Source organism: Entelurus aequoreus, linkage group LG05, assembly GCF_033978785.1.
Source record: "Entelurus aequoreus isolate RoL-2023_Sb linkage group LG05, RoL_Eaeq_v1.1, whole genome shotgun sequence".
Classification (NCBI taxonomy): domain Eukaryota; kingdom Metazoa; phylum Chordata; class Actinopteri; order Syngnathiformes; family Syngnathidae; genus Entelurus; species Entelurus aequoreus.
The window spans coordinates 62,261,500-62,283,802 of NC_084735.1; the positions used below are offsets into that span (position 1 = coordinate 62,261,500).

General features: G+C 38.9%; 1 protein-coding gene and 1 long non-coding RNA gene across 5 annotated transcripts in view; one reads left to right on the forward strand and one right to left on the reverse strand.

The window, feature by feature from the left end:
• The window catches only part of LOC133650852 (uncharacterized), a 67,686-nt gene extending 53,037 nt beyond the window's left edge, over nucleotides 1-14,649 (forward strand). The window contains exon 3 of one of the 2 annotated variants that reach the window (XR_009826323.1): nucleotides 13,641-14,649. This is a non-coding gene — a long non-coding RNA (uncharacterized LOC133650852). Of the gene's footprint in view, nucleotides 1-2,524; nucleotides 2,581-13,640 lie in introns of those variants that run through there. The other variant, XR_009826324.1, reaches the window with a different exon arrangement.
• Nucleotides 1-22,303, reverse strand: part of LOC133650848 (lysosomal-associated transmembrane protein 4B-like) — a 90,442-nt gene that overhangs the window by 33,233 nt on the left and 34,906 nt on the right. The window contains exon 1 of one of the 3 annotated variants that reach the window (XM_062048553.1): nucleotides 21,876-21,894. The exons of the other annotated variants lie outside the window; for them this stretch is intronic. The gene's annotated coding sequence lies outside the window, so the exon portion shown is untranslated. Of the gene's footprint in view, nucleotides 1-21,875; nucleotides 21,895-22,303 lie in introns of those variants that run through there. 3 annotated transcript variants of the gene reach the window in all.

The window sequence follows — 22,303 nt, forward strand, 5'->3', positions numbered from 1 at the left end:
ACACCTCAAAGGAGATATATTTTTCATTCAGGAGACCCACCTTCACAACAGAAAGATTTCACGACTTAAAAGAGGCTGGATCAGCCATATTTTCTATTCAAAATTCAACGAAAGGGCCAGGGGCACAGCTATCCTTATTCGTAAAAATATTTCATTCGAACTCAATCAAACTGTAGCAGACCCGGCTGGTCATTATATTATTGTGTCTGGAAAGCTGCAAGGCACCCCAGTCATACTCGCTAGCGTTTATGGACCCAACTGGGATGACAATTCTTATGTGACTAAATTGTTTACATCATTTCTGAACATTGGAAACCATTTTATCATTATGGGCGGGGACTTTAACCTGGTGCAGGATCCTGAACTGGATCGATCATCTAACAAACTGGCTCCCTTATCCAATTCAGCTAAAACGCTGGATACTCTCGCTAAACAGTTGGGTCTTACAGACCCGTGGAGACATGCCTCCCCTACAATTAAACAATTCCCCTATTTCTCCTATGTACATCACAATTACACTCGGATAGACTTCTTTCTTCTCGATAATAGACTACTTTCCAAAACCAAAACATGTAATTACCATAGTATTGTAATCTCTGATCATGCCCCCACCTCAGTCGACATCAATATGGACACTCAACCTAGACCCCTTAAACAATGGCGATTCAACTCAGCCTTACTAGCAGAAGACCGTTATAGGAATTTCCTACACGATCAAATTAAGTGTTTTTTCGAACTGAACGACTCACCAGAAATTGGAAGAGATATACTATGGGAGGCATCTAAAGCCTATATTAGAGGTCAACTTATATTTACTTTTGTTTCAAACCTAAATAAGACAGAGACCATTAAATCACTGGGCTGCTCCGCAAGATTAAGGATATTGAAGATAAGTACGCTTCAAACCCAGACCCGACACTATATAAAGAACGCCTTCGCCTACAAACTGACTTTGACCGTATGTCTGTCAATAGAGCAAAATTACAACTACTCAAATCCAGACAACGATTTTTTGAATCTGGGGAAAAAGCTGGCAGGGTCTTAGCCCACCGGGTCAGGGAGGAAGCATCTTCGAGGCTAATCACGTGTATTCGCTCTAACACAGGAGAACCACACACTGATCCAGCTAAGATTAATGAAACATTTGCTGCATTTTATACAACATTATATACTTCAGACTGCCCCCCTTCCTCAGATGAACTGTTTAGCGATAAAACATTCCCCCAGATAGAAAGTGGGGCTGCGAGGGGCCTGGGCCAGCCCATTAGTGTCATTGAGATCACAGAAGCCATCAAATCCTTACAGAGCAATAAGTCACCCGGCCCGGATGGCTTCAGTGCAGAATATTACAAGACTTTCTCCAGTGTTCTTGCTCCGGCTCTAAGAGATATGTATAATGAAGCTTTTCTGCACCATCGACTCCCAGAAACCTTATCGAGGGCCACCATTTCTCTCATCCTAAAAAAAGAGAAAAACCCCCTGCTTTGCAGCAGCTATAGACCAATTTCGCTCTTAAATGTAGATCTAACAATTCTATCCAAGGTTCTCGCTCTCCGGCTCCAAAGGGTGATACCTTCCATCATCTCGTTGGATCAAACAGGTTTTATGCTAGGCCGGCAATCCTCACACAACACTCAGCGCCTCCTAAACATTATCCATTCGCCAAACCCCTCGACCCCGGAGGTGGTAGTGTCCCTCGATGCGGAGAAAGCCTTTGACAGGGTTGAATGGGAATATCTATTTGAAGTGATGGGTCGGTTTGGTTTTAATGAAGATTTCATTCTCTGGGTTAAACTTTTGTACTCGTCCCCAGTAGCTTTGGTACGTACAAATAATACACTATCCGCCCCAATTTTTCTTAAAAGAGGCACTAGACAAGGTTGCCCGTTGTCTCCATTACTGTTTGCTATTGCGATAGAACCACTTGCTCTTTGGCTGCGCGCGGAGGCGGGCTTTAAAGGTATCACCCGGTCGGACACGTTGCACAAAGTCTCGCTTTATGCGGACGACTTGCTCTTGTACATCTTGGATCCTGCCAGCTCACTCCCGGTAATATTTGACATTCTGGAGCGGTTTGGCACACACTCTGGTTACAAACTTAACTACTGTAGTAGAATTTCTGACCTTTGACCTATATTGCATGTCTAATAAGAATGTACGCTCATTTAATTTCTCTTCTATTCTGTGCCAGTGGGACAAAAGTGAATATTAAGTCGTGCCAACCTGTCTACAGAATGTGTTGACTGTCTAAAGGATTCGAGTTGTTATGGAACAGATAGGGAAAACAAAGACATTGACGCACTAGATAAAAGGCATTGACGCACTCGATAAGAAACAATGACGCACAAGAGACATATAAAAAATGGCAGAAGACCGGAACTCGACAGTGATTTTGGCTTGTGTGTGTCTTGTTTACTCCGGAGTAACATGTGGTCTGTCTGCACGGCCAACTTAATTCAACCTGCACTTCTGATAATGGGTAAATAAGTGTGTTGTACTAAACTACTTTTGTTGCCTGTTTAAGCTTCGGACAATCCACTACACAAATTGGCGTCACGAACAGGATGGTTTAGAAGCTACAGGTCGACAGCCGCTCCCACTCTCTCTGTCAGGCAGACAGTGTGCTGCACGCGCGCATAACAAGGTAAGCGTTTTGCTTAAAGTGTAAACATTTTCTGCCTGGAGAGAGCCGGATCGATAAGACTAATTGCTGAATCTATTTTTGATAAAAGATAGGTTTAGTCAGGTTCTCCAAAAACAACCTGGAATGGGGTAAATTATGGTTGGATTGAGTTGTTTTATATGTGATCATTTGTCTGTGTGTTTGTTGAAAACTTGTGATTTCTTGTTTTTAACATGAGGGGATTGTTGATAGAATTTTGGTGGTTTGGAGTGTAGAAGCATAGACGATGTGAGACGAAAAATTTCTTTTAACCTCTTCATCCTCTGTCGTTGTTGGCAGAGGATGCTTTTTTCTGCAAGTACATTAGGTTAGCCGGAGTTGGATACAGCTAAATTATAGGCAAGATTTGCTAACTGGTGTGACATTTGGCCCATACAAATTGATGACGTCTATGAAGGTGCGACATATCTGTTTATGTGGAAACTGCAGCGGTGGGAAAAGCCTCTTATAGGTGACCGCTCATTGACTCCGGTAAAGGAGATCAATTGAGCGTATAGCTGTCACGACAAATTTGGAAATTTGCTGCAAATAGACAGGTATTGATCGGGCTGCATATGGTAGAGCTTTGGTGAAACTTGGTGAAACTGTATGGACTGACCAGACATGAGTCTGTAGAATTGTAGGGTGATTCCCTGTGGTCCTACTGGGCGGTAGGCCAGGTTTTTCCGTGTTGGTCAGGGATAACGCAGGGTTTGAGTTTGAGTTTGAGTTTTGAGTTTATTTCGAACATGCAAGCATACAACATGATACATCACAATTTCCAGTTTCTTTTCAACATGTTCGAAAAGGAGTAGGAAGAAGCAGAGTTAATCCTACCCCCTTTCTTTACATAACAGTTGCAAAACTTTTTGTTCACTTCCTGTTCACAATTTTTTCACAATAAACTCCATAAGTAATCACAATAAAAATAAATAAATAAATAATAGTAAGAATTTAATAATAATAATTGGTGAAGTAAGTCATATTTCATATGATTAGATAAGTAAGATTACTTTAAGAATGAATGAATGGATGGATGAAATAAATTGAGAATGTTTGTCATGATGGTTCTTCTTTGTACTTTGTAAACACTTTAAGTTCGAAGAGTTTCTTGAAGTGTATCATATTAGTACATTGTTTGATTGCTTTGCTTAATCCATTCCATAATTTAATTCCACATACTGATATACTGAAGGTCTTAAGTGTTGTACGTGCAAACAAATGTTTTAAATTACGTTTTTCTCTAAGATTATATTTCTCCTCTTTTTTTGAGAAGAATTGTTGTATATTCTTGGGTAGCAGGTTATAGTTTGCTTTGTGCATAATTTTAGCTGTTTGCAAATTCACTATGTCGTGGAATTTCAGTATTTTTGATTCAATAAATAAAGGGTTTGTATGTTCTCTATATCCAACATTATGTATTATTCTAACTGATCTTTTTTGTAACACCGTTAATGAATGAAGTGTACTTTTGTAATTATTTCCCCATATTTCTACACAATAGCTCAGATATGGTAACACTAGTGAGCAGTAGAGAATATGAAGGGATTTTTGGTCTAGAACATGTTTTGCTTTATTCATTATTGACGTGTTTCTTGCAACTTTATGTTGTATATTTTTTACGTGAGATTTCCAGTTCAATTTATCATCAATCATTATACCTAGAAATTTGGTTTCGTTTACTCTTTCAATTTCTATTCCGTCTATTTGTATTTGTGTTTGACTTTCTCTTCTACTGTTACCAAATAGCATTATTTTAGTTTTACTAAGATTCAACGATAGTCTGTTTTTGTCAAACCATCTTTTTAATTTGTTAATTTCTTCTGTTATTATTTGTATTATCTCCTGTGTGTTCTCTCCTGAACAAAACGCTGTTGTATCATCCGCAAATAATACTAACTTTAAATCTTTTGTAACTTTACAAATGTCATTTATATAGAGATTGAATAATTTAGGTCCTAATATTGATCCCTGAGGTACACCACAGGATATATTTAGCGTTGTAGACGTGTGTTCGCCTAGCTTCACGTATTGTTTCCTGTTCGTTAGATAACTTCTTATCCAGTTTAAGACTAACCCTCTGATGCCATATCGTTCTAGTTTTTTGATTAAAATATTGTGATTAATTGTGTCAAATGCTTTAGTTAGATCCATAAAAACCGCTGCCGCACTTTTTTTACTATCTATTGCATTGGTAATTTCTTCTGTAATTTCAATTAAAGCCATTGAAGTTGAAACATTAGCTCTGTATCCATATTGGTTCTCTTCGAGTATTCTATTTTTATTTATGAAACTTTCTAATCTGTTATTGAACAGTTTTTCAATGATTTTAGAAAATTGTGGAAGTAGAGAAACAGGTCTATAATTTGTAAATTGATGTTTGTCTCCAGTCTTATAAATTGGTGCAACTTTAGCTATTTTCATTTTGTTTGGAAATGTACCTGTTTGAAATGATAGGTTACTAATATACATTAATGGTCCTGAGATCTCTTCAATAACCTTTTTTATCGTTTCCATATCAATTCCGTTACAATCAGTTGAAGTCTTAGATTTACATTTTTTCACGATTGTAACTATTTCCTCCTGTGTCACATTACTGAGGAACATGGAGTTGGGATTTCGCTCTATGGTATCATTATAGTCCTCAATTGGAACTGGGTCTGGAATCCTTTCTTCCAATTTTGGTCCAATATTTACAAAATAATTATTGAAGCTTTCAACTACTTCCTTTATGTTGTCATTTTTTTTATTTTCATCTAAGAAGTATTGAGGGTAGTCCCTGTCTGTGCCAGTGGGACAAAAGTGAATATTAAGTCGTGCCAACCTGTTTGCTCCTTTAAACGGGTTAATCGCCGTTATATGAGTAAGAATGACCTGCGTGTGTGTGTTATGAGACGGCCGATTCCACAAAAGCATGCGTGCATTAGTTGTTTATATTGGTCCGGACCAGGGGGGCGTGGTTTGTGGGATAAGTGTGTGTGTTTTTTAAATTTATATATATATATATCTGCGTATTGTAATAACATTTGTGTAGCACCTGCAGGTTTTATCTGTGTTATTCCCCTCTTCTGAAAGGCAAGCATACCCCCCTCCTCCTCTCCTCCTCACCTCCTTCCCTCACGCTTTTGTGAGAGTTCCCTCACGCTTTTTTCGCACCCCCGCTTCTTTTGCAAAAGTGGGAAATTGTCCAAAATGTGTGTGCGTGTGAGAAAATAGACAAAGTTATGTACAGAAAACACATGAGTGAATGATCCATCCATATAATTATTTTCTTCCGCTTATCAAGAGGTTGGATCGCGGAGGCAGCAGCCTAAGCAGGGAGGCTCCCCCTCTTTGGCGCTGCGAGCGAATTCCAGTCATTTGAATTTGTTTTTAACTATACTGGTGATTGTGACTGTGGGATATTACAGTTGTTTTACACACTGAGATTTTGAGTACGGGAAAAAAGGCTCTTGCTCGCTGGTAAATTCTCTGTGTGTGAGTGACTGTGTGACACATATAAAGAAAAAAAAAGGAAAAAAAAGGAGTCTCAGCTGGGAGACATTTTGAGATAAGAGTGTGTGCGTGTGATGAGGCTGTGTGCGTGTGACGAGGCTGTGTGAGTGACAGCTGCGTGAGGCGTGGGCCGAAGAGGTGTGACAATGTTAGGATAGCATTGAGCTAGGATAGCATTGAGCTAGGATAGCATTGAGCTAGGTTAGCATTAAGCTAGGTTAGCATTGAGTTAGCATAGCATTGGATTAGTTTAGCATTGAGCTAGGTTTAAAGAATACAAAAATAAAAAAAATAAAAAAATAAAAATATATATAAATATATATAGTGGACAGCTGTACTCAAATCTGAAGAGAAGGCTGACAGGTTGGTTTTGATAATAGGAAAACTAAAATATACTGTATATGAATAAATAAACATTTAAATATCAATACATACATTTGGACTGGGACATTGAAGCATTGTTAAATTCATTAGTCATTAATTATGTGTGTAATATATTGCATTGAACAGCCTTGTTGCTTATCTGATCCATCCAGTTCCTGTGTGGAAGTTGAGACAAACACAGATTAGGACACATTGTAACTTTGAATTAATAGTTATACAACAAATAAATTAATAATATTGAATTTAAATTTGATACAGATAAATTGATAATACATTGACATTTTAATTTTTTTTAGGAATAAACACACAATAAAATAAAAGTTAAATTTATATTCTAATACATCTAAGGGCATCTGTGCAAACTGTGAAACATAGAGTCTGAAGAAGTACAGATAAGCGTCGCCAACACTCAGCACCATTGTCAAAACAAAACGTAGAGAAGCGTTAAACAAATTCTAATCAGAAGGAAGACAGACCAAAATATGAGAACTTAAGTAAACAGACAGCAAGTAAACCAGAAATAATAATGTAAATAAATAACAAAGAAAGCAAATTTCTATGTGACATTGGTGCATGTAGAATTACATGTAGAGAATAAAACTAAATGGAAATAACTGTCTGCAAGATGAGCATGACGTCATGAATTGTGCTCGGGTTAGTAATAGATAGATAGATAGACAGATAACACGTTATTGATTCCTTCAGGAGAGTTCCCTCAGGAAGAAGAAGTAAAAAGTAAACAGTAACTAATAAGGGTATAAATGGAAACAAAATAGAAAAATATTACAAGGAGAATAAAAATAGAACAGTAAAATAGGAGAAACTAGGCATTAACGACCATGATATAAAAAAGTATTGCACTGTTATTGTTTTGCATTCCCTGTCATCCTAGCCCCCCCAAAGAGGAGTTGTACAGTCTAATGATGTATGAGACAAAGGATTTTTTATAGGCTAAACCAGTAGTTCTCAAAGGAGGGTATGGTGTTTCCGCCCGGACAAAAAAGGGGGGTACTTGAAGGTATGCCAAAGAGTACCTGAGATTTTAAATATTTTAAAATAGCGACAATTCAAAATCCTTTATAAATATAATTATAGATGAATAATTCTTCAACAAAATAAATATTTAGAGTTAAGTTCACGAGCCCAGATGGATCTCTATTGCAATATCCAAAGAAGGTTGATGATTGATTATATGTATAGAAATCTTTATTATAATTTAATCACTTGTTTAATTTTTAAAACGTTTTAGTTATTCTTATATTTTTTGTCCAAATAAGTCAATTAAGACCACAACAAATGAGCAATATGGTGCACTGTTATACAATTTAATAAATCAGAAAATTATGACATTATGCTGTATTTTATTTCTTTATTTTACTGGGATAAAAAAGGTTGAAAACCACTGCCCTAAATCATATCTAAAGCTAAAATGATTTTATAAGACTGATTATTTTGGATTATTGTGTGTGTATTGTGAGAGAAGGAGAGAAAGTGAGAGAGAGAGGAAGAGAGAGCAGGTGAAAAAACAGATTGAGGGTGAAGAGGATGGTTTGAGAAAATATGGGAAAAGGATGTTTATAACCTTACGTTATGTGAATGGTTTCTAGGAGAACAGAAAATAGAAACATTGTGTGAAGTGTAAGGAAGAGATGGATACAGGATGTTGTTTGTAAAGGAAAACGAAAGTGAAGAAAAGATGAGAAAGTGACAAATGGAGGTATTCGTAAATGGTATGCTGTTGATTGTGGTTAGCTGCAAGTTTGTTTATTTGTTTGTTTAGTTGTTTGAGTGAAATGGGAAGAAATCAATAGGAATAATTACATGCAAAATGGAATAAAACTATGAGTGCGATAGATAATGAATGAATAAATGAAATAGGTTTATTTTGGTCATATAATCAACCATCAACCAATTTGTGTGAGCAGTTTAACAGTAAATTAGACATATTAACAATCATACACATTTACACACAGAAAAGAAAAGAAAAAAGAATGACCGAAAAAAGAATAGGCGGAAGCCAAAGCTTATATTGGCCTATGATATACATTTATTGGACATTAAATTACCTGGAACATCAACGTTAAAAGATGAAAGTAATTGTTACTATATTTTATAATGTTCAAAAAACTTTACCTTTCAAGGGTCTCCAAAACCATAACAAAAAACTATATGTGTTCAGCTCATCACTGAGGATGGTACATCATTTAACTCCTAAAACTGAAATACATTTGTGTTTTTATTTTATTTTACTTGACCTATTTCAAAAATCAATATCCCCCGTAAATGATAGTTTTCTCCTCATAATGTAAACAAGCTAAGAATACAAACTGGAAGGCTGTTGTTCTTTACTCGGAAACATAATTGCCATTGTTTTAAAATTAAATTATCTGAACATTTAACAAATTATGACTTATAAAAAATAGATTGGTATGATCATAACAATAATGCTTTGTGTAATATTGAAATGAGCCTTTTAAGTTTAAGTATTGGGTCTATATTTCTTCTATAAACATTTCCCCAAACTTCAAAACAATATTACATATGGAAAAATAAATGAATAATATAACATGTGCAGACATTTCTTATTCAGCATGTGTTTTACTTTATACCGAATAGCAATGGATTTGGATATTTTTCTTTAATATGTTCAATATGCGGCTTCCAACATATTAATGATCATTCTCAAGAATGTAATTCATATACTCTGTCAATTTCCACTTGATTCTACTTTAATTTTTGTTTCACAATTTGACTTTGAACCCTGGACAGGTCGCCACCTCATCACAGGGCCAACACAGATAGATAGACAGACAACATTCACACACTAGGGCAAATTTAGTCTTATTAATTTCTACATATTGAGATCTATTACTTAAAATAACTACTTAACCACTGTTGTGAAACACCTTTCTAATTTATGGGAGTATTGGGATAGGATTGAGGAAGATGTCTGCTGTGGTGGTGGTTAGTTTGGAAATCAATTTAATAAAAGTAAGTTTAAGTCAGGTAACTTTAAAGTGCAGTCTGACATTTTAGTTTGGAGTAATTTATAGTTTTATTTAGACATTGCAGTACACCATACCATACGCCCGGGAATCGTTTTTGGTGATTTGGCTCCCAAAAATTTTTGTAGTCTTTGGTATGACTTGGCCGGGGTTTTGAACTTGCGACCTGCCGATCTCAGGGCGGACACTCTAACCACTAGGCCACTGAGATGAAGGAGGCACACCAAATCTCAACAGCTTTCAGTTAGCTATAGATTTTGAGAGTATAATGCGAATAACTATAACTTTACAACCGTTTGCTGTGAATAGTGTTGAATAATAATTGCAAATAACAGCCTACATTAATAAATAGAATAAGAGCCGATATGTAAAGTGTTAAAAAGAGGAGAAGTGTGATTGAGCCTGGCGCTTAGAGCATGGCCTTGTGTGTTTGTTGTGACTAGGTTGGATAACCAGTCGGAGACAGGCAAGGCAAGGCGGGGCAGCTTTGTTTGTGTGGCGTTTTTCCAGGAAAGGGCAGACTCAAAGTGCTTCACAGACAACAAAGTGAAATGAAAGAAAATAAAAGCAAAATTAAAATGCAGACAATAAAAATAAAAACAGTGCGGACGTTAAAAGTTAAAAGATTAAAAGATTTAGCTGAAAGATAAGGAGAAACGTGAATAAATACATTCTTTTGTTTTGGAGAATATCACGTACAGCAGGAGGTCAGAGTGCAAGCATGACAGCTTGCTCGCGCCTACTAATAGACAAATGATAGTTTAAATTAACTTATAGATAATCTTTAAGTGAATTAAAAGGGTACTTAAATACACATGAAGTAGTATGTATAATCTTTGAATTAAGGTTATTGATTACCATAGCAACTTAAAAGGCTCATAGATAGTTAAGACTGTAATTCTAAAACGTGATATGCAAAATTGAACTAACCGAGAGGATCTGAAAACGATGGGTGTACATGTTTTGAGTTCCAAATTCTGGAGGAAAAAACCTCAACAAAACGTAAAACCATACAGACGGACTTGGGTGGTAGCCACGGTTGTGCTAGGTCAAGCGAGGGTGGAAAGGATATGCAGCCGGGGGACTGCCAATCTGAACAAGACAAGCTCCAAAGTTGTAGCCAGAACATGCTCACAAAAAATACAGGACGAACATCAGGATACAAACAGACCCCTGCTGGACATAAGTGTCAACGGACAATGTTCAACACAATCTTTGAAGCATTCCTTTGTGGTCAACCTGCACACACCTTGTAATGACCTGCTTACGAACTGTGCCCTGACAATTCAATACCGCACAGAAGGAACTTCCTGATGTTGCCTGACAGCACGACATCAGCTGACAACTACTGGGGACGCCTCCCAGGAACGAGTGGAAGACGGGGACTGCTCCAACTGTCCTAGCACTGGCTGACGGAGGTGCGTCCATGTGTCCTGCCACCCAAACCGCCAAAGTGTATCATCACCAATTAGACGACTCATAATAGGAGCCTTTTGACTCTTATACATGGTGGGACTCAAGGTATGGCCGCTCATGTGAACTATCCTTACAACAATTAGAATGGTATAAGATGGACAACTAATGACCCACATTGTTCCTTTGCTCTCTGTCCTGCCTACAAAACCAAAAATTTAGGTCAAATGATAAAACAGGGAGTAGTTGCCGCTGATTGAACCGATACGCTAATACCACATTTTTAATTATTTCGGTTGTCTGTTAAAAACAAAGCTATTGGTTGCAATTTGGACATTCCTGCTGTAGGCTACAAGGAGCTAGCAGCTACACAACAGCTGAACTAAAATAAAATTTAAGCATATCAAAAAATTGTAGTTGCTTATTACATACACAAAGTCGCAGAGAGACAGAAGTCTGTAGAAAATATTCAGTAACAAACGTGTCCGCATTATTAAACTTTCTACCACAGGAAACATACTGAACAAATACAGCAGTTACTGTCAGACTCTAATCCGGATTACCTTGTCTATCAGAGACATGGTTAAAACCCACAACACCTTACGTTCTAATAAATGTCCCGGGGGACAAGATTACAGAAAAGACAGATCGAGTGACAAAGGGGGGAGGAATTATGATTTATGAAAGGGAAAACATTAAAAGTAGATAAATTTGAGTATGTTGAAATTAAAATCACATTTTCCTCAGAAATGTATTTCAAGGTAATTGTAGTATACCGACCGACCACAGCTAAAGACATTTTTCTTGATTCATTTTCAGACATCCTCAAACAGCATAGTATGAAAGAAGTAACATCATGGGGGACGTTAATCTGTAGAAAGAAACTTAAGGATATTATAAACGGCTTCTACATGATACAAATGATAAGCAGCCCTACTAGAATTACAATTAGATGACAAAAATCAAAGAGAACATCTGTAAATACACGAATACAAAACCAGAAAGAAGAGTGTAAAATAAAAATACCATTGGATTAATAAAACAATTTGGATTCTAATAAGACATAAGGACTCAGCTCTCATAAGAGCAATTATAACAGGTCTAAATATAGATCGTATGATTTAAAAGTTTGGAGGAACAAAGTTACAATGTTTATGCGGAAGTCTAAGGCTGACTTTCACTTAGAATTAATCAAAGCTGCAAAAGGGAACATTATAAAGTATGGAAAACCAAAAAAAAAAACTTACGGAAAGAGAGCAAACAAGAAACAACACTATAACATAAAATATCAATGGCGCTACTATCGCAGACAGTCTGGACATAAGTAATCATTTTAATGAACATTTCATCCAGTCTGTACAAACCCTGAATAAAAAGTCCCTCAAAATCAGTGCAAATAATTGTCATTTATTCAGGATGGACTAATTTTAGAATTAACAAATGAAACAAAGTTAAACAAAATCTTCGCTGCATTATCAGACTCACGATCTAGAGATATACCTGTATATATGGGTTGGACACTATCTTCCTAAAAACATATAAGGATTGTATTATTGCTCGTATAACAACGATTGATAAATAAATCAATAATGGAAAACACTTTCCCTACCACGTCGAGAAACTGCTACTATGATTAAATCCATAAAGCAGGAAATAAAGAAGACCAGAACATGTACAGACCAATTAGCCTTCTCCATGTTATAACAAAAGGAATAGAAAATTTGAAGTTAAAAAGTGGCTTTGGAGCAATCAAGGCTGCTCAGACTTTTGCTAAGAGGGGCATTATGTTGACAAATCAATTTAATGAGTATTATATTTATCCATGAGAGCATTTTTGTTGTAGATTGTGAGGTATGGCTGTTAAAATCTTGGTTGTTTTTACAAATGATGACAGATGTGAACAAGAGCATGTATTGTCTTTGTGTGATGATGTAAATAAGGTGTGGTTGTATTGTATGTTAAGTATGTGTCCATGAAGGGGCATTTTAGGACTTCTCTTAATCTGATTACATGCTACAGTATGATTATTTTTTGATTAATTATTGATTACTATGAATGTATATATTTATTATGATTAATTAGTGTCATAATTTTATTGCTTGATTTTTGGATCCCTTTAATTTAGGTAGCCAGGGACTACAGATGGAAAGTAGCTATTTAGAAATAATCTGGTACAGAACATATCTGTTTCTGAACTTAATGTTTCTGTGCATTGTCCCATCATAGATAGACTAAATTAAATACAACTATTTAGTGAATTATTGTGGCCACAATAATTCACTAGGTGTTGTAAAATATCAAAGTACTATTGCAAAAGCGAACAGTGACCTCAAACATGACCTGTCCTCCGCCTCTGTTCTTGCTGCACTTGACTATCAGCTGCCTTTTCTTTTTCTTGGATGTTTCTGAAACTACTAATACTACTACTACTATTACTATTACTATTACTATTACTATTACTATTACTACGACTAACACTGTCCCTGTGAGAGGGACAGAGGGGGGAGGTGAGTTTGGATTGGGTCAAGTTTGAGCGTGTTGAGGTTTTATTTAATCGATAGATCAATCAAGGATAAAGGAACGTAATGATTTAGATTGACAATTGCAGTGGTTGCCAATTCAGTAATTAAATGTTTTGTGAATTATCTAACATCCCGACATGGTTTCCCCAAAAAGTTTAGGTCAAACAACGGCACCTAATTTAAGAAAACAGGTTAATCTTCTTCAGTCACAAGATCAGCACTTCTCAGGACCAGCAGCTTCCTAGGAAGGTGGAAAGACCATGAGACCAAAATGGTGAGTTTGCAAAATGTAGAATTTGTGTGCCAGTTCCTCTGTGCAGATTTGAGGATGAAAGCAGCCACTCCAGATTCCCTTGCACTCGCTAAGAGGGGCACGGTCAAAGCCGATCCAGGACCAACACCCGATACCTGACTGGAAGGAACCGAGAGGAGAGACAACACCTTGCCAGCGATGACGAGAACGATTAAGGTTGCCAGCCAATATGTGTCCGTCGGGACTCCAGCAGGTGTGGAAGGAGGCCCTGAAGCAAGCTGAGGGCCTGGACCAAAGCCCCACGCCCCATACTCTGCCCCCGCCTTCCCCGAAGCCCCCACAGCTCCAACTTTTTCTCAGCTTTTCCCCAATTTCGGCCAGCACGCACCGGCCACTGAACAGTCTGCCCAATGGACTGAACCACACCCCAAGAAGAGACAGAGACAGACTGTTTGAGTGGATCTCTTTCTTCACCAAGGCAGCCAAAAGCCCAACGAGGTGTCGGCAGGCCACCAGCCTGAGGCACCACCGAGCCATCTATACGAGCCCTAATCGGACATGGACTCATACGAAATTCAGTTGTGTGTTCAAAATCAATTGATAATTAACAATATTGGTAACTACATTCATTGCAAATGCCGGGAAAAATATTTTTGCAAATGTCTTACAGTCATAAGTCTATATACATTCATCTATTTATGTTCAATGATGTTCATGATCAAAGTATTTGTTATTCCTTTACTAAATCAAAGGGTAGGCCACTAATTGTGTTCTGTGAGATGGTTTTACTGCAGGCTGGTAACAGCGATCGCTCTGAAGGAGGGTCATAGACGGAATTTTTGCCTCGTATAAAAACATTGAGATTTTTGCCTCTATCTGTGGTAGAGATTAGTGGTCTACATCAGAAATTGTTTTGGTCCAGGGTCTTAAGACCCTGGAAGGCGGGTATGTAGTAGAATTTCTGAACTTGGACCTATATTGCATGTCTAATAAGAATGTACGCTCATTTAATTTCTCTTCTATTCTGTGCCAGTGGGACAAAAGTGAATATTAAGTCGTGCCAACCTGTCTACAGAATGTGTTGACTGTCTAAAGGATTCGAGTTGTTATGGAACAGATAGGGAAAACAAAGACATTGACGCACTAGATAAAAGACATTGACGCACTCGATAAGAAACAATGACGCACAAGAGACATATAAAAAATGGCAGAAGACCGGAACTCGACAGTAATTTTGGCTTGTGTGTGTCTTGTTTACTCCGGAGTAACATGTGGTCTGTCTGCACGGCCAACTTAATTCAACCTGCACTTCTGATAATGGGTAAATAAATTTGTTGTACTAAACTACTTTTGTTGCCTGTTTAATCTTCGGACAATCCACTACACAAATTGGCGTCACGAACAGGAGCTTCGGACAATCCACTACACTACCAAAAAAGTGAGCTGTTTCCGATTAAATCCTTAGCTAAACAGTTACCACGATCTTTAGCGGCATTCAAATGGGCACAGGACGGGATTCATTACTTGGGAATCCTTATTACTCCGGCTATGTCTGATATGCTCCGGGCAAATTTTTTACCTTTAATTGAAAAGATGGAGAAGAACTTTGCCCGCTGGTCTGTTTTACCATTATCTCTCGCTGGCCGGATCAATCTGATCAAGATGATCACTCTGCCTAAATTCCTTTACCTTTTTCAACATATCCCCATATTTATTACTAAATCATTTTTCGATAAATTAGACAAATCAATATCCAAATTTTTATGGGGGGGCCGGATCGGCCCGAATCCGCAAGTCGGTTTTACAATCTCCCAAAGCTGAAGGAGGGCTTGCACTCCCCAATTTTAGACAATACTATTGGGCGGCTAATGTACAGAAACTCCTATACTGGTTGGATGGACGCTCTCAGACCCTCACGGCCTGGGTATCCCTTCAAACGGCAATCCCACACTTCTCATTACATTCTTGCTTATGCTCATCACTCCCGTTTCCATTTAAACTTGAAGGCGCAAACACTATTGTATCGATCTTCATTAAAATATGGAACCAGCTACGAAAACACTTGGGTTTTCAGGGTTTGATTGATTGATTGAGTCTTTTATTACTAGGTTGCACAGTGAAGTACATATTCCGTACAATTGACCACTAAATGGTAACACCCGAATAAGTTTTTCAACTTGTTTAAGTCGGGGTCCACTTAAATTGATTCATGATACAGATATATACTATCATATATACTATCATCATAATACAGTCATCACACAAGATAATCACAATTAATTATTTACATTATTTACAATCAGTGGTGTGGAGGGGGGGGGGTAGGATATGGACATCAAGTAGTGGACATAGAGAGAGAGAGAGAGAGAGAGAGAGAGAGAGAGAGAGAGAGAGAGGGAGAGAGAGAGAGAGAGAGAGAGAGAGAGAGAGAGAGAGAGAGATCAGAAGGCATAAGAAAAAGTATCTGCATTTGATTGTTTACATTTGATTATTAGCAATCCGGGGAGGGAGTTAGTTTAGGGTTGTAGCTGCCTGGAGGTGAACTTTTATTGCGGTTTTGAAGGAGGATAGAGATGCCCTTTCTTTTATACCTGTTGGGAGCGCATTCCACATTGATGTGGCATAGAAAGAGAATGAGTTAAGACCTTTGTTAGTTCGGAATCTGGGTTTAACGTGGTTAGTGGAGCTCCCCCTGGTGTTGTGGTTATGGCGGTCATTTACGTTAAGGAAGTAGTTTGACATGTACTTCGGTATCAGGGAGGTGTAGCGGATTTTATAGACTAGGCTCAGTGCACTTTAGAGAAGTGGGTAGGAGTGAGGTGGGATCTGGGGTGGAGGTCTAGCAGTAACCTGACTAGCTTGTTCTGAGATGTTTGGAGTTTAGATTTGAGGGTTTTGGAGGTGCTAGGGTACCAGGAGGTGCATGCGTAATCGAAAAAGGGTTGAACGAGAGTTTCTGCCAGAATCCTCAAGGTGCTTTTGTTGACCAGAGAGGAGATTCTGTAGAGAAATCTCGCTCGTTGGTTAACCTTTCTGATTACCTTGGTTGCCATTTTATCACAGGAAAGGTTAGCCTCTAGAATGGAACCTAGGTAGGTGACCTCATCTTTCCTGGTGACAACAATGTCACCCACTTTTATGGTGAAGTCATTGACTTTCTTGAGGTTGATGTGGGACCCAAACAGGATGGATTCTGTTTTACCCAAGTGTATGGATAGCCAATGGGCCCATCTATATTGACCCCGCTACTTAAAAACCAATTATTTAAACCTTCCCGTACCGACCCCGCATTCATGACTTGGCACGATTATGGTATCACCACTGTGAAAGACCTCTATGCAGACGGAGTGTTCTCATCCTTCACTGAACTCTCTTCCAAATACGATTTGCCAAACTCCCACCTTTTTCGCTTTTTTCAGGCAAGGGACTTTGTAAAGAAGCAGTTCCCACACTTTCCAAATCGTCCTCTGGAAACTCTTATAGATACATTGTTATCTTTGAGCCCTAATCATAAAAAATGTATCTCCGTGTTATATACCTCCTTAAGTTCAGTTGCTCCAAACTCTCTATCAGTGATAAGAGCCTCGTGGGAGAGCGATCTTAATACCAATATATCCGATCAACACTGGGACTCTGCCCTGAAACTGGTCCACTCCTCTTCAATATGTGCCCGTCATAGTCTCATCCAATGCAAAGTAATCCATAAAATTCACTACACTAATTCAAAACTATCCAAAATCTACCCCACGGTTAGCAATACCTGCAATAGATGCAAACAATCTCCGGCTGATCATGTCCATATGTTCTGGTCCTGCTCTAAACTATGTTCCTTTTGGGAGGACATTTTTGACACAATCGGAAAGGCATACGGTCAAAACTTTCCCCCCCAACTCATTATCAGCCATTTTTGGCGTATCTTCGCTGTGCCCGGTACCACTAAAACGCGCTGTTGCTTTTACGACCTTGCTGGCCAGGCGATTGATCTTGTTTAATTGGAAGCTGGCTCGCCCCCCATCACATGGCCGTTGGATTAGAGAGGTTCTCTACAATCTAAAACTGGAAAAACGTAGGTTTTCGCTAAAAGGCTCGGCTCAAGCGTTTGAAAACTCATGGAGTCCTTTCTTGCTATGTCAACTCTCTTGATTTATGCCCAGACGCAGATGAGGAATAATCTCCATTTTATTTATTATTATTATTATTTTATTTTATTTTAATTTATTTATTTATTTTTATTTTATTTTTAAAATGTTTTCTTTCTTTTTCTTTTCTCTTTTTTCTCTCTCCTTTCAGCCTGTTTGTCTGTCTCTGGCCTCGTACTGTATGTGTGTGTGAATGTGTGTGTTAATGTGTCTGTCTTTGTCGTCTTACTTGTTGATATGATTGTGCCATATGTCCCTTGTTGGTGTGACCTGAGTGGGGTGGGAGGGTGGGTGGGTGGTTTGGGTTTTAAGGGAAAGGGTGTGAATAATTTACTGACTTTAAAATTGTACTGTTTCGACTTGCACTTTTTTCTGTCTATTTGAAAATGCCAATAAAAAAAGTTGGATTAAGATTCTAGCGGGAACTCTCGTTCAACCCTTTTTCGATTGCGCATGCACCTCCTGGTACCCTAACACCTCCAAAACCCTCAAATCTAGACTCCAAACATCCCAGAACAAGCTAGTCAGATTACTTCTAGACCTCCACCCCAGATCACACTTCACTCCTACCCACTTCTCCAAAGTGGGCTGGCTCAGGGTGGAGGAAAGAGTAAAACAACTTGCACTGAGCCTAGTCTATAAAATCCGCTTCACCTCCCTGATACCGAAGTACATGTCAAACTACTTCCTTAACGTAAATGACCACCATAACCACAACACCAGGGGAGCTCCACTAACCACGTTAAACCCAGATTCCGATGTAACAAAGGTCTTAACTCGTTCTCTTTCTATGCCACAGCAATATGAAATGCACTCCCAACAGGTGTTAAAGAAAAGGCATCTCTATCCTCCTTCAAAACCACACTAAAAGAACACCTCCAGGCAACTTCAACCCTAAACTAACACCCTCCCTTCCACATCCTACCTCCCCGGATTGTATATAATCAAATGTAAATATTCAAATGTAGATACTTATTCTTATTCTTTCTGATCTCTCTCTCTCTCTATGTCCACTACTTGCTGTACATATCCTACCAAGTCAGTCCTACACTGTTAAAATGTCCATTTCTCTGATGATGCAATTGTTGATGACTGAAGTGTTGATATCAACCAAACCTCCCCCCTCCACATCCCACACCCCGGATTGTAAATAATGTAAATAATTCAATGTACGTATATACCCTGATGATTATCTTGTGTGATGACTGTATTATGATGATAGTATATATCTGTATCATGAATCAATTTAAGTGGACTTAAACAAGTTGAAAAACTTATTCGGGTGTTACCATTTAGTGGTCAATTGTACGGAATATGTACTGCACTGTGCAATCTACTAATAAAAGTTTCAATCAATCAATCAAAACCTTAAGTGCAATGGCTTCCTGTGCACTTAAAGGCCTACTAAAAGCCACTACTACCGACCACGCAGTCTGATAGTTTAAATATCAATGATGAAATCTTAACATTGCAACACATGCCAATACGGCCGGGTTAACTTATAAAGTGACATTTTAAAATTCCCGGGAAATATCCGGCTGAAACATCGCGGTATGACGACGTATGCGCGTGACGAAGTCCGAGTAACGGAAGTTATGGTACCCCGTAGAATCCTATACAAAAAGCTCTGTTTTCATTTCATAATTCCACAGTATTCTGGACATCTTTTGCAATTTTTTTAATGAACAATGAAGGCTGCAAAGAAGACAGTTGTAGGTGGGATCAGTGTATTAGCAGCGGACTACAGCAACACAACCAGGAGGACTTTGTTGGAGCGCTAGCCGCGCTAGCCGCCGACTTCACCTTGACTTCCTACGTCTCCGGGCCGCCAAACGCATCGGGTGAAATCCTTCGTCCTTCTGACGATCGCTGGAACGCAGGTGAGCACGGGTGTTGATGAGCAAATGAGGGCTGGCTGGCGTAGGTGGAGAGCTAATGTTTTTAGCATAGCTCTGTGCAGTCCGGTTGCTAATTTAGCTTCAATGGCGTCGTTAGCACAGCATTGTTAACCTTCGCCAGCCTGGAAAGCATTAACCGTGTATTTACATGTCCACGGTTTAATAGCATTGTTGATTTTCTATCTATACTTCCAGTCAGGGGTTTATTTCTTTTGTTTCCCAAATGCAGTTAAAGCAAGATGCTATCACGTTAGCTAGTAGCTAAAGCATTTCGCCGATGTATTGTCGTGGAGATAATAGGCACTGAATGTCCATTTCGCGTTCTCGACTCTCATTTTCAAGAGGATATAGTATCCGAGGTGGTTTAAAATACAAATCTGTGATCTACAATAGAAAAAGGAGAGTGTGGAATCCAATGAGCCAGCTTGTACCTAAGTTACGGTCAGAGCGAAAAAAGATACGTCCATCGCTGCCTCTCAAGTCATTCACTGTAACGTTCCTCATCTACGAATCTTTCATCCTCGCTCAAATTAATGGGGTAATCATCACTTTCCCGGTCCGAATCTCTCTCGCTCCATTGTAAACAACGGGGAATTGTGAGGAATCCTAGCTCCTGTGACGTCACGCTACTTCCGGTACAGGCAAGGCTTTTTTTCATCAGCGAGCAAAAGTTGCGAACTTTATCGTCGATTTTCTCTACTAAATCCTTTCAGCAAAAATATGGCAATATCGCGAAATGATCAAGTATGACACATAGAATGGATCTGCTATTCCCGTTTAAATAAAAAAAAAACCATTTCAGTAGGCCTTTAAGATGTGACCAAGGTTTTACTACTTACGTATAAAATACTAAACGGTCTAGCTCCACCCTATCTTGCTGATTGTATTGTACCATATGTCTTGGCCAGAAATCTGTGTTCAAAAAACTCCGGCTTATTAGTGATTCCCAGAGCCCCCCCCCAAAATCTGCAGGCTTTAGAGCGTTTTGTATTCGGGCTCCAGTACCCTGGAATGCCCTACCAGTAACAGTTAGAGATGCTACCTAAGTAGAACCATTTAAGTCCCATCTTAAAACTCATTTGTATACTCTAGTCTTTAAATAGACCCCTTTTTGGACCAGTTGATCTGCTGTCTCTCTTTTCTGCTCTACCCCCTCTCATGCGTTGAGAGGTTATCAGGTGACCACGGATCAGCCATCACAGATGACGCACTAGCTGTTCAAAGTCGGGACCCAGGATGGACCACTCCTCTTTGCATCAGTTTGTGACGTCTCTGCGCTGCTGACTTGTCTCTATTCAAGATGATCCCCTGCTGGTCTCCCAATGGACTGGACTTTCACATAAAGTCGGGACCCGGTGTGACCACTTCTTATGCATCAGTCGGTGCCGTTTCTGCGCCGTGACGTGTCTACATGCAAGTTCCCCTGCTGGCCCCACTATGGACTGGACTATCACATTATTTACTGTATCCACTCGGCTTGGAGGTGACCGGTAAATGCACCGGTCACCTCCAAGGTTTTTCCTTGTTCCCATTGAGTTGAGTTTTTTCTTGACCTGATGTGGGATCTGAGCCAAGGAGATCTCTTTGTGGCTTGTGCAGCCCTTTGAGACACTTATGATTAAGAGCTTCATAAATAAACTTTTTTTTAAATTCAATTTTCTCACTTTTTTTTTTTAATCATTGTTTGTTTATAATTAATGACTTCATGATTTCAGGGTTAGACATGTTTTTTTTAATGCACCACACACTAATAGATGTATCTATCGACTAATTACTTTAATTAAGTACACTAATTCTACATTAGCAAGCCATGCTAACTTAGATAGTTATTTTTCCAACATAAATGGGTGAGGAAAAAAAACGTGGTTTATCTGCTCAATTTTCCTGTTGCTTGGCTGTCTCTGGGCAAACATGCAGGATGAAAGGATGAAGGCTGGCAGATGGGCTAGTGAACACGACAACGCTAAGCTCCTTCAGTGGGTGGACCACATCATCACGGTCACATTAGAGGTTTTTCCCGCTGGTTGCTTTAGAGACATGACCGCACGCCTTCAAGCTCTTTAAAGGGAAATCTCAATGAAGGAGAACATTCCAGACTACTCACCAGTACAGGTGTTGAATCACTCCACCTTCTGCTTGCAAAACATTTGAGAGTATTAGGCAGTGGACACAATTAGAGGACTCTGACATCATAAGCTGCTTGTTTACACATTCTATTTTAGGATGGTCCATAAAAGTTTTTTGCAAGGATCCATTAGTGATCTTAAAGTCCTACAAAAGAGCTCAAGCTTTTGGCTAGCCGAGAGAACCAGAACGTGATGTCTCCCTAAAGTGAAGGTGAATGGACTGTCAGCCCGAGATTAAATTCTGCTAAATCCTACATGAAAGCGCAGATGAGGGATGACGAGCGAAGGAGGTCAGCCCACGTAAGCGTGCCATGAGGCCACATTGACTGGCGGCGGGCCTCACGAGGGTCAGCGTGACATACTTATGGGCCGTGACACTGCAAGTAACTCACAAAAGGCACAATTC